Below are 14,096 nucleotides of genomic sequence, written 5' to 3'. Positions count from 1 at the left end.
AACATTGTCCTGTAAGAGAGACTGAGGTGTGGCACTGAGAGTGGTGCAATGTGTCTGGATGATGTGCCAGTCAGTGTTGAATAGCTGGCAGTCTGTGTAAGCTGTGAGACGTGAGTATGAGGCTTGCAACAAAGTTAAGTGTATAAGGGTGAAGTGAAGCATTGAATTTTCGGTATGAGCCCTGATTGATAGTTTGTTGACAGTTGAATGACGATGCGTGGTGCATTAAACAGTGTGTGAGACTATAGGGACAGTTAGTAGGATATGTGATTTGAAGATACAGTCGACTATTCATGTGAGGTCATTAAACCTCTTGTGATATTGCATTCCGGACCTTGGAGTTAGAGTCCTGGTACTGCCTGGCACTGACAAATTGACCATCATGGCTAATTTTTCTTTTCATAGAATTCCTTGCAGAAGGAGGCAATTTGGCCTATCGAGTCTGCACTGACTCTCCGAGAGAGTATCTTACCCAGACCCTATTCCTGTAACTCCAAATATTTACCCCACTAGTCCTCATAACCTACACAACCTACACTAAGAAGTAGTTTAGCATGGTCGATCCGTCTAACCTGCACCTTTAGACTGTGGGAGGAAACCGGAGCACCCAGAAGAAACCCACACAGACACAGAGAGAATGTGCAAATGCCACACAGACAGTGACCCAAGGCCAGAGTCAACCCCAGTTCCCTGGTGCTGTGAGGCAGCAACGCTAACCACAGTGCCACCGTGCCGCCTATTGGTCTCATTTAATTTATAAAGTTTGCCTTGAGGGCCTCCTGCTCATCTTCTCCATCTCCTGCACCAAGGCCTCCAGTCCAGTAATAGGAAATCCCAGAGCCTGCTCGCTGTCATGTTCTTCCACTTTTGCATCTTTTTCACATCAAAATCACTTTTAGAATGACTGCCAGCATCTGTTTTAGCCAAACTGCTCCTCCTTTTTAAGAGGTGCAAGCTGGTTTTAACTAGTACAGGCTAGTTTGAACTGGTGCTGGCCTCTCATCATTGAATCATAGAATCCATACAGTGCAGAAGCGCCTCCACGAAAAGATCAGCCATGATCTTATTGAATGGTGGAGCAGGCACGAGGAGGCAGATGGCCTACTCCTGCTCCTAGTTCTTATGTTCTTATTATTTGGCCCATTGAGTCTGCAGCAACTCTGACAGAACATCTTACCCAAGCCCTCTCCCCTTCCCTAACCCCGTAACATCACATCTTCCCTGTGGCTAATCCATCTAACCTAAGGGACAATTTAGCATGACCAATCCACCTAACCTGCACATCATTGAACTGTGGGAGAAAACTGAAGCAGCTGGAGGAAACCCACGCAGACATGGGGAGATGTGCAAACTCCGCACAGTCGTCCAAGGCCAGAATCGAACCTGGGTCCCTGGCGCTGTGAGGCAGCAGTGCTAACCACTGTGCCACCCCTGCCACCGTGCTCACCGTCGAGGTGTGCAGCCATTCACCAGTGCGCTTTGCACTGGCAGCATGCTACAATCAGTGAAATTAGCTGGCTGCATGAAGTTTGCAAGTTACTTTCATTAAGTTAATCATGCACAGCAATATCCCTGTGCTATTTCTGACAATTATCAAATTTTGGGGCCAAGCTGCTTTGAGCACAAAACCTAAATCAGCATGGGCTATAACCCCTGTGAATCTTTCCACTTCCCACACCATTCATTCTTAAGGCCAATCTAGGTCAAGTTGCCAACTCAATGCCAAGTTTAGGTACAGAATTGCTGCATGCGTTCACTCCCACAGGCACTGGATTCAATTAGTCCAAATGCATCTCACACAGGATCCTCATTGTCAGCAAAAAAGACTTTCTTAACTAAGGCTGGCTGGGCTTTAAGGGGACTGGAGCAGACAACTTGCAAGATTTCTCTCTCTCCCTACATTCCCGCCGGCTTCTGTTCGTGCCTGTACATAAACATCAATTTTAGAGTGGTGCTTATTTCCAATAACGGATTAACCTATTTTACTTTCGTTTGGATCCGTTCATCTTGTAGTGTCCCCGGGTGCAATGTTTTAAAATGCAATCCAAAAATAGCAGCATTTGTGAACATGCCGGGAGATGAGCTCCGTTCCTATGACACTAAATAAAATCCATCATGTATGTATACCTTTCCGTATGGCCCTGCTATTTTTAGCTCTCTGCCCTGCTCATGGGAAAACTGCAGTCTATTTTTTAAATGCCCGAAGAAAAAGCCATACCATTGTCTGTAGGAAGAAATGCAAGCTCATGTGTAAATAATCTGTTCAAATGCAGGAGGTTTGCAAAAAGCATTGGCCATGAATTTGTGCATTTAAAAATATCGAGAAAGGTCAGCTTGCTTCATTCATATAAACTTGATTAATTCAGGGTGGCATTTTAACAGAGCACGGGTTTTACCTCACTTGGCTACAAACATTGGTAGCGTCCAAAGCTATTCATCATTTGCTGTCATGCTATCAAATTCCAACCACTATACTTTCGATGGAGCAATGTAGCTTGTCTATTTGCTTCTACATGAAAGACATTAAGATTTTTGACGATTTTTCTTACAATTGGTTAGAGGTAGATACGGATCCATAAATAAAAGATATATTTAGCTGACTGTGGCTGGAGTTATAGAAGTCATAGAATCCCTACAGGGCAGAAGGAGGACATTCAGTCCACACCGACAACAATCCCATCTAGGCCTACCCCGTAGCCCCACATATTTACCCCGCTAATCCCTCTAACCTACGCATGCCGGGACACTAAGGGGCAATTTAGAATGGCCAATGTGCCTAACCCGCACATCTTTGGACTGTAGAAGGAAACCCGGAGGAACCCCATGCAGACATGGGGAAAACGTGCAAACTCCGCACAGACAGTGATCCAAGCTGGGAATCGAACCCAGGTTTGTCAACACGCTTTGCTGGAGGAATAACAGCAAAATGAAGAAATGGGTGGAGAATTTTTTTTTAAAATCATAACCGGCTCATTTGGTAAATTGGTATAAAATATCCCAGGAAGATCTCAGGTCCAATTCTCAGTCTGTGCTGAGTGGAATAATCCCAGCGGGCCATTGTGTTAAATGGACAAGTCTGGCAGTGATCAGGGGCTGCCTGCAGCTTGTCAGTCAGTGTATGTATGCATGTGCTGAGTGGAGGAGGGCTAAACTGTGATGCTTCCACCCCAGGTTGAACAGCCTGCCACTCACCCAATTCCCACTTTGATGAGACACTGGAAATTGACTGCCGTCTGTGCAAATCTACCCCAACAAGAATCAACAACTCCAAGGACAAAAGGCAAGAAATAGAATGCACATATGACAAGATATTTGAAAATAGAAGAATGTGCTTTGCGCAAGAGTAAAATTACTGGGTTAACTCTTGTGCCACCTAATCATTACACATGCAATGGGCTAAGCAAACCCAGTTTCAGGCAGCAATGCTGGTCGACTGTTTCTCGGACTGCCCCAGAATCAGGGTGAGTCGGGCAACAAATGCAAGACTGTCATTTTGATCTCACTATCACAGCCATTCCCACTAAAAATGGAGTGGAAACAAGATCAAGTGAATCCCATTGCATCTTTGAGAGTAAAAAAGCAGACAGAGTGAGTTTAAGCTGATTTTTTTCTGACGATTCATGAAAATCTGTTTCTATCAAACCCGGCTTCTCTCAATGTTTGATGTAAATATTTCAGATTCTGGAAGCATGTCCAATAAAATGAACCTAACTGCAGCCTGCCCCTCTGCGAGAATAAAGCTGCCATTATCCTGCTTAGAACCGGGTAAGTGCAATGTCCTTTCATCGCAAGGATCTGGATCTGAATCCAATCCAAATTCATCGCATGAAAGAATCCATTTTATGGCTGTTTAAGATCTGAGCGAAAAGCCAATTGCTCCTGTCCTCCTTCACATGCAGTGCCTTGAGATAACTTCCCACCGTGAGGACAGTGCCCGAGTGTCAGTATTTTTCAGTATTTTTGCCTATTGTTTCCTCACACAGTGGGCAGAATTTTCTGGCCGCGCCCGCCCCAGTACTGGAAAATCTTGCCTGAGGTCAATGGACCTTTCCATGGTTCGCCCCTCGCCCACTACGAATCCCGTGGCAGGCAGAATGGGAAAATTTGCCCCTATATCCTGCACCCTATCCTTTTCCTTCTCCCCTGTGTACTTTATGAACGGTATGATTTGATTTGATTTGATTTATTATTGTCACATGTATTAACCTACAGTGAAAAGTATTGTTTCTTGCACGCTATACATAGAGAAGGAAACGAGAGGGTGCAGAATGTAGTATTACCATCATAGCTAGGGAGTAGAGAAAGATCAACATAATGCAAGGTAGGTCCATTCAAAAGTCTGACAGCAGCAGGGAAGAAGCTGTTCTTGAGTCGGTTGGTACGTGACCTCAGACTTTTGTATCTTTTTCCCAAAGGAAGGTGGTGGAAGAGAGAATGCCCGGGGCGCGTGGGGTCCTTAATTATGCTGGCTGCTTTGCTGAAGCAGCGGGAAGTGTAGACAGAGTCAATGGATGGGAGGCTGGTTTGTGTGATGGACTGGGCTACATTTACGACCTTTTGTAGTTCCTTGCGGCCTTGGGCAGAGCAGGAGCCATACCAAGCTGTGATACAACCAGAAAGAATGCTTTCTATGATGCATCTGTAAAAGTTGGTGAGAGTCGTAGCTGACATGCCAAATCTTTGTCTGTATAGCAAGAAACAATACTTTTCACTGTATCCCAGCACATGTGACAATAATAAATCAAATCAAGTCAAACCACATTGGACACTTGTATTTCCTAAAATCGTGCACATTTTATTACATAGCCCTTGGGGTACAAAGTACTCAATCGTGCAATCCCTGGGCAAACCATACTGACAGGGAGCATGGGTTGGTGAATTCACAATTTTGGGATCTACTGCTTTTACCCTGATATCATTATTGCCAGAAATAAGAGACCTACATCTGCCCTGCCCTACCTTCATTCAGAGTTTAGATATTCATAAAATGCAGTACAATCCAAGAAGGAAAGGTGACTATGCCTTTTACAGAATTGTCTCAGTGCGATTGATCAGTATGTGAACTGAACTAATGAAACATGGAAAACCTACTCATCAGAACTTTACTCTTTGTGAAGGAAACTTGCCAGCTTCAGAAATGACTCTGCGCTGCAGTCTGCTTTCCAAATATCACTGTGCCTTGATCTATTCATATTCATTTGATATCGATCACAAAACTCCTTGTACTTGCTGGAGCATAGAAATTCTGTTTTAACATGCACGGTCTGCATGAATCATTAACATCCTTCATTAAGATAGAAGTCTAAAGGCTTTTCCATCTATTTAAGTTTGTGTCCATCCGATTATGGATGACATGAAATGTGGAAACATTGAAAACTGTGAGGAGGATAATTTAGAACATGAAGAGGACAAATTGGTGGAGTGGGCAGATAGATGGCAGATGAAGTTCAATGCATTGATTCCCACTGGAGAAAAGGATTGGGAATGAGTGGCACAGATTGAAAGTGTTATGCAAAAGAACAAGCGTGACGTGAGGAAAAGCCTTTACACACAGCAAATGGTTCGGATCTGGAATGCACTACCTGGAAGTGTGATGGAGGCAGATTCAACTGAGGCATTCGAGAGGCCTTAAGATGATTATTTGAATAGAAACAATGTGCTGAGATATAGAGAAAAGGCAGGGGAATGGCACAAAGTCAAAATGCTGAAGGCACAATGGGCCAAATAGCCTCTTTCTGCACCATAACAATTCTGTGACACTGATTCAATTCTGAGAAATGATCTCCCTCTGACAGTAATGTTGTGATATGTATTGCAGGTGGCATCATGCTAGCATCTTCTAATTATGCACTGAGCGAACACTGCAAACTGTTGCTCCATGACACCTGAATTTTCAGAATTTTGGGTGTTATTTTAACTCAAAAATGACATTTGGATCGTAACTTCTGATGTGGGCTGGGCCTGAAGTGACTTTGGATATGTCAATAGCATGGTCAAAAGTATGACCAATAGACAGATTGTGGTGTCAGATAGCTTGATTGGACTCTAGTGACTGCAATGTCTTTTACTCATTCTGGACATCCCTCTACCCCTCAAAGTCCACTTACCTTCATATTGGTGCCTAACCTGTATCTTAGCCCTTTCTCCTATTCTGAGTGGGTCTATATGTCCTGGACAGCCAGCAGGATGAGTGATCACCTGCTGCTTTCTGTCAATGCCACTGCGAAATGAGTGAGGTGCATAACAATAATCCGCAATTATCCTTTGCCAGGCACTTTACACTCACACAGCTGAGGTGTACAGGAAAAAGTGAACCTTACTTCCCTGTATCGATCTGGCAACTGTCGTCAGCATTAGGCTGACTGTTCAGCTCACCACAGCTGATCTATTATGCCAATGTGTTCCATCAAGAGAAGGAGCACTTTGGGGAAGTGCACTATATTCAGCAGCATCCTGAGGAACTTCCCTGTGTACTAAAACAAACTGCAGTGGCAAGCAAACACAAATTGATTACTAAAGTTTCTATTCATATTTGAAAGCTGCTTCTGCTGTGATGCGGGTGGTGTGATTGGTATTGCTGTTATGTGATTTATCAATATTTTCCAACATCTGAAAATTTAAATTCACATCTGTTTGCATTTTTGCTTGAAATTAAAATGCACCTTTGCTCCAGCTATGCCTGTCTTTTTATGGGATATGTCCCATCTCAGTCTCTGTTATACTGTTGCTTCTGTCTTTTCATAGAATCCTACGGTGCAGAAGGAGGCCATTTGGCTCATCATGTCTGCACCAACCACAATCCCACCCAGGCCCTATTCCCATAACCCCACTCATTTACCCTAGCTAGTCCCCCTGACACTAAGGGGCCAATTTAGCATGGCCAATCCACCTAACCCGCACATCTTTGCACTGTGGGAGGAAACTGGAGCACCCGGACGATACCCATGCAGACATGGGGAGAACGTGCAAACTCCACACAAGCAGTCACCTACGGCCGGAATTGAACCAGGGGCCCTGGCGCTGTGAGGCAGCAGTGCTAACTACTGTGCCACCTTTGCTGTTATCTGGAGAATTTCTTTACCTCTGCCCCTAGTATCCTCCACAGGGTATCTGACACTTACCTTCCTGGAATATTTTCTCTCCATGGTGATGGACTTCCCACAGACACCTGTTATGAGTACATAACTCTTGATCAACTTTCTCCTTCTCTCCAGTAAGAATTCCCTCCCTTTCCCCACATTGTTCCATCTAGCCATGGGAATTTCTCCAATGATTTCCCTTTCTATGGCGGGTTTTCCATCACAGTTCCCTCTTTCAGCTGAGGTTTCCTGTCAGCAGTAGTCAAGAGGATCCTGAGCTCTGCTTCATCTGGTTCCCAGGCCTCAACTGTGACGACCTCCCTTTCTTCTTTGAACATAGAACATAGAAAAAATACAGCACAAACAGGCCCTTCAGCCCACAAGTTGCGCCGGTCATGTCGCTACCTACCTAGGCTTATATAGAGGCTTACCTATAACCCTCAATCCTATTCAGTCCCATATACTCATCCAGAAGTCTCTTAAAAGACCCTATCGAGTTTGCCTCCACCACCATTGACGGCAGCCGATTCCACTCACCCACCACCCTCTGAGTGAAAAACTTACCCCTGACATCTCCTCTGTACCTACTCCCCAGCACCTTAAACCTGTGTCCTCTTGGAGCAGCCATTTCAGCCCTGGGAAAAAGCCTCCGAGAATTCACCCGATCTATAACTCTCAACATCTTGTACACCTCTATCAGGTCACCTCTCATCCTTCGTCTCTCCAAGGAGAAAAGACCGAGCTCCCTCAGCCTATCCTCATAAGGCATGCCAACCAATCCAGGCAACATCCTTGTAAATCTTCTCTGCACCCTTTCAATCATTTCCACATCCCTCCTGTAATGAGGCGACCAGAACTGAGCACAGTACTCCAAGTGGGGTCTGATGAGGGTCTTATATAGCTGCATCATTATCTCCCGACTCCTAAACTCAATCCATTGATGAAGGCCAGCACACCTTACGCCTTCTTAACCACCTCCTCCACCTGCGAGGCCGATTTAAGAGTCCTATGGACCCGGATCCCAAGGTTCTTCTGATCCTCTACACTGCTAAGAGTCTTACCCTTGATATTATACTCCTTCATCCCATTTGACCTGCCAAAATGGACCACTACACATTTTCTGGGTTGAAGTCCATCTGCCACTTCTCCACACAGTCTTGCATCCTATCTATGTCACGCTGCAGCTTCTGACATCCCTCCAACCTATCCACAACACCACCAACCTTCGTGTCATCGGCAAACTTACCAACCCATCCCTCCACTTCCTCATCCAGGTCATTTATGAAAATGACAAACAGCAAGGGTCCCAGAACAGATCCCTGGGGCACTCCACTGGTGACCGACCTCCATTCAGAAAAAGACCCATCTTCAACCACTCTGCCTTCTGCAGGCAAGCCAGTTCTCAATCCACAAGGCAACAGCCCCTTGGATCCCATGCCCTCTCACTTTCTCGAGAAGTCTTGCATGGGGGACCTTATCGAGTGCCTTGCTGAAGTCCATGTAAACCACATCTACCACTTTTCCTTCGTCAATGTGTTTAGTCACATTTTTAAAGAACTCCACCAGGCTCGTAAGGCACGATTTGCCTTTGACAAAGCTGTGCTGACTACTTTTGAGCATACTAAACTTCTCTAAATGTTCATAAATCCTGTCCCTCAGGATCTTCTCCATCAACTTACCAACCACTGAGGTTAGACTCACCGGTCGGTAATTTCCTGGGCTATTCCTATTCCCTTTCTTGAATATAGGAACCACATCCGCAATCCTCCAATCCTCCGGAACCTCTCCCGTCTCCATCGACGATGCAAAGATCATCGCCAGAGGCTCTGCAATCTCTTCCCTCGCCTCCCACAGTAACCTGGGGTACATCCCATCCGGTCCCAGCGACTTATCTAGATGCTATTCAAAATTTCCAACACTTCCTCTTTCTTAATGTCCACATACTCAATCTTTTCAGTCCGCCTCAATCCTGCAGTACAACCACCCAGGTCTTTTTCCACCGTGAATACCGAGGTAAAATATTCATTAAGCTCCTCTGCTATTTCTTACAGACTTTCTCACCTTCACCTTTTATAGGTCCTATTCCTTCACATCTCATCCTTTTACTCTTCACATATTTATAGAACGCCTTAGGGTTCTCCTTAATCTTACCTGCCAAGGCCTTCTCGTGACCGCTTCTGGCTCTCCTAATTTCTTTCTTAAGTCCCTTCCTACAAGCCGTATACTCATCTAGATCCCTATCATCGCCTAGCTCTCTGAACCTTTTGTACGCTTTCCTTTTCTTTCTCACTAGGTTCAGCGCAACTTTCGTGCACCACGGTTCCCGTAACCTACCAACACCTGCCCGTCTCATTGGAACGTTGTCATGCAGAACTCGAGACAAACATTCCTTGAAAATCTGCCACCTTACTTCAGTACTTTTCCTTGAGAATGCCTCCTTCCAATTTACGCCTCTAATCTCCTGCCTGATGGCTTCATATTTCCCCTTACTCCAGATAAATACTTTCCTAGCTTGCCTGATCCTATCTCTTTCCAATGCTAGCGTAAAGGAGATAGAGTTATGATCACTATCCCCAAGATGCTCCCCCACTGAGAGATCCGACACCTGTGCAGGCTCATTAGCCAGTACTAGATCGAGTACAGCCTCTCCTCTTGTAGGCTTATCCACATGCTGTGTCAGGAAACCCTCCTGAACACACATAACAAACTCCTCCCGATCTAAACCCCTTACCCTAGGGATATACCAATCGATGTTTGGGAAATTAAAGTCTCCCATCACGACAACCCTGTTATTCCTACATATCTCCAGGATCTGTTTCCCTATCTGCTCCTCAACATCCCTGTTACTATTGGGCGGCCTGTAGAAAACACCCAGCAAAGTTATTGACCCCTTCCCGCTTCGAACTTCCACCCACAGAGACTCCGTAGACAATCCCTCCATGGCTTCCACCTTCTCTACAGCTGTGACACTATCCCTGATCAGCAGTGCCACTCCCCCCCTTCTTTTGCCTCCCTCTCTGTCCTTTCTGAAACATCTGAAACCCAGTACCTGAAGTATCCAGTCCTGTCCCTGTCCCCAAGTCTCCGTAATGGCCACCGCATCACACTTCCAAGCATCGATCCACACTCTAAGCTCAGCTTCTTCTTCAACCTCAGCATCAAGAACAGCAACAGCCTCATCACTTTTCAGCTCACTAGGGCACCTGATGTTACTTAGGATCATAGAATCCACACAGCACAGAAGGAGCCATTAGGCCTATCGAGCCTGCACCGACAACATTCCCTACCCAGGCCCTATCCCCGTAACCCCATGTATTTACCCTGCTAGTCCCCCTGACACGAAGGGGCAATTTTACCATGGCCAATCCATCTAACCTGCACATCTTTGGAATGTGGAAGGAAACCGGAGCACCAGGAGAAAACCCATGCAGACACGAGGAGAATGTGCAAACTCCACACAGACAGTCACCCAAGGCCGGAATCGAACCCAGGTGCCTGGCGCTGTGAGGCAGCCACGCTAACCACTCTGCCGTCTTCCTTAGGAAATCCTACAATCAAATGCACAACGGTAGAATTGTAAGAACAGTTTGGCAACAAGGATGAAAAAGCTTCATCAACCTAAGGAGATGAAGGTGTTTTTATTTCATTACCATTCTTTACATGAGACATGGATTTCAGCACATTGACAGTTTTTAGAGCCCTCGTGGACAAGACCATTGATGCAATTAGATTGGAGTTTTGGTAATCCAGGTTCCATTAGCAGGTTGCATTATGGGAGTGGAGGGGGTGTGGTAATTGTAAAGCCAGGTTGTGGCTCATCTCAATTCACCCCCTCCACTGAAATACCTAAGGCTTGATGGACTGCACTGTGCACAGTGTGCTCTTTCTGAACCAGTTATCGAGATGAGGGTAGTTGTGATGCTGAAGTTTACATGAAAGCCTCACAGCTGAACTCTTGGGCCTAGAATTTCCCGTCCCACCCACCACTGGAATCATCGTGGGTGGGATAGAAAGTTTGACGGATCAGCAAAAGGTCCATTGACTCTGAGCATGAACTTCCAATCCTGTGGTGGGAGACCAGAAAATCCCACCCATGTTGTCTGAGTGCTGCTGTTAATTAAAGTGGAGAACTCTATAATTTAAATTTACCCCCTCTACATGAAAATTTAAGTACTTTTCATGCAAAAGCTTAATGCTGAATTGAAAATGTGGATTCATAAAATCCACAACTGTTATCCAGTTTCTCAGGTAAACTGTCTGTTTATTTGTCATCATATTCCCATCTGGAATTTTTCCTCTTAGATACATGTGTTCAAGAGTTTCAGGCTCATTAGGAAACAGGACATCCCTATTTTTTCTAGGTAAAATGAAAATAACAGGACTAATGGTTGTCTGGGCTCTCAGCCCAGCCTCATTATGTATACTTGACTGATAGTCCAGGCAACCATTACTCCTATTGAAACACCTGTAACCCAGGGAAAACATTGCCTGATTGACAGTTCAGCCTCTCTGATATCTGTGGTCAATTTCACAACATTTATTTACATAAGGCTAAGTGGTTTCAAGGGCTTACGGATTTTTGTTATTGCAACTTTAAAGGGTCTGGGTGATTGACATTTTTATTATCTTGTAGTGAAGTTACTTTTTTAACATGGTTGGAAGTTATAAATGCATTGCTTTTTGGAAATGTTTTTTTATACAACCTACTATCAGTTTTGGGTTCATTGGTTCTATAGAATATATAGTGGATTGAAGGGCATGGAAGTGCCATTGCATGGCTTTGTGGGTATGAGGGGCCTGGGTGGAAATGCATGCTTTGGAATTGGTGGTATGAGGCTTGGAAGGAAAGACAGAGTTTAGAATGAGAAGTATGAGGAACCATTGGGATTGGCAGAAGGACAAAGCTTGATTTTGGGAGATTGAGCCCACAAACACCAGCCCTCATCCTACTCCCCTCTCCCCCAGCAATGAAGCTCCCACCTTTTGAGGGCCTTTTCTCCCAAAGTGGGCGTGCTGAGCCGGGAATTTTCCCAACTCCCACAATTCATTTTGCGGATGAAAATTCAGGGCAATGTCGCTGGGGTAAGAACCAAGTCTGGTCAGCCCCTATTCATCCATATAATGGCACTACCTGGTAATTTGACTAATGTGGGGTTGATATTAGCAGGAGAGGTGGGGATATTAGCAGACTATTTTTAGATCTAATGATAGTTTGACCATGCAGTTTAATATTTTTCCTGGCCCCTGTTGCTTTTTCCGACCTGGGCCTCTTGAATTGTGAAAGGAATTTTCTGTTTTGAAATCAAATCCTCACTTGTTTAGGCAGTAGGTCTCTTCAGAACTGGTCGCAGAGAGGCAGGTTTAAGATTTGATTTGTTCCTCTTGAAGTACTGACACATCAAATCACTGGTGGGACTGCTAATGCTTTTGTCTGGAATATCAATCGTTGATCTTGGGGCCCTGGGTAATAAAGATCATTCCTGGAATCATCCAAAGGCTTTTTAAAAATGTGGCACACATCTGGTTGTCAGATATGCCTTTTCTTGTCAATAATTTTGATCTTTCCTGGAGTTCTGATGGAAAATCAGGATTCTCAACCAGGAATAACTGGGAACAGCAATGCTGTTAGAGTTCAGGCTTTCTCCTGTGCCACCATCACAATAAGGACCTTCCCAAAGCCAACTCAGTATGCTATCATCTGAAACCTGCACATTCCTTCTACATGTTGGGCTGGAATTCTCCAACCTTGCCAGCTCCTGGGATTCTCCAGGCCTGCTGCTGAGCACCAAATTCTCCATTCTCGCTGGTAGCAGTAGCGAGGTATGTGGGACCGGAAAATTCCAGCCATTGGGACTGAGTACACAGGATTAATAATTAGACCTAATCTGTCGGTTCTCAGAGATGTGTGAATTGCAGGCTACATGGTCGTTAGCACTGCTGCCTCACAGCGCCAGAAACCGGGTTTGATTCCCAGCTTGGATCACTGTCTGTGCGGAGTCTGCACGTTCTCCCCATGTCTGCATGGGTTTCCTCTGGGTGATCCAGTTTCCTCCCACAGTCTGAAAGACATGCTGGTTAGGTACATTGGCCATGGTAAATTCTCCCTCAGTGTACTCGAACAGGCGCCAGAGTGTGGTGACTAGGAGGTTTCCACAGTGACTGCATTGCAGTGTTAATGTAAGCCTACTTGTGACAATAATAAATAAACTTTAAATGCCCACCACCGTCTTCTGACTTCCAGAGTGTGGAAACATCTCACCAACAATGTGCAGAGTGATGCCACTTGGACTTTATTTAGAGTTCAAATGTTATACAAAGGCAACAAAGCAAAAATATAAATCAGTGCAGTGTTATTAGTGACCAGAATGACACCAGACTAATATAGCCTTTTTGGAATGTATTTCTAAGAGTTGAAATTTTGGGTGCAACAATCCTGCTTTGTGTTTTGGCAGAGCTCTTACATTGGATTGGATGGATTTTGTCAGTCCTAGTTTCTCCAGAGTTTGCATTTCTTGTCAGGGATAAAACTAAACAGGTTCTGGGATGTTTCAAATCACTGCCGTTCGACAATACCTTCCAAATCTGGGACCTCCACCAGGTCACAGAACAGAAGCTGCAGACACATGGAAACATTGCCACCTGCAAGTTTCCCTCCAATGCCACACCTTCCTGACTCGGAAATAGATTGCTGCTCCTTCATCATTGCTGAATCAAATTCCTGGAATCCCCCCTCTCGAACAACACTGTGGGTACAGCTCATGGACACTGCAAAAGCTTAAGGAGACAGTTCAACACCACTTTCTCAAGGGAAGTTAGGGATGGGCAATAACCATGGGACTTGCCAGGAATGCTCACATTCCCTGAATGAATACAATAAAAAGCATGAATCTGTCTGAAGTAATGAAGTAACCTGAGATTTGGTCATGTCTTACACTTACTGATGGCAATGTCAGGATACAAGGGGAGAGATTCTCCAGAGTCACAGCTGTGTGTTTCCCACCAGCAGGAGGCGACATG

Source organism: Mustelus asterias, chromosome 19 (genome assembly GCF_964213995.1).
Source record: "Mustelus asterias chromosome 19, sMusAst1.hap1.1, whole genome shotgun sequence".
Lineage (NCBI taxonomy): Eukaryota > Metazoa > Chordata > Chondrichthyes > Carcharhiniformes > Triakidae > Mustelus > Mustelus asterias.
The sequence above is the reverse complement of the archived record's forward strand: the minus strand, read 5'-3'. Positions refer to the sequence as shown.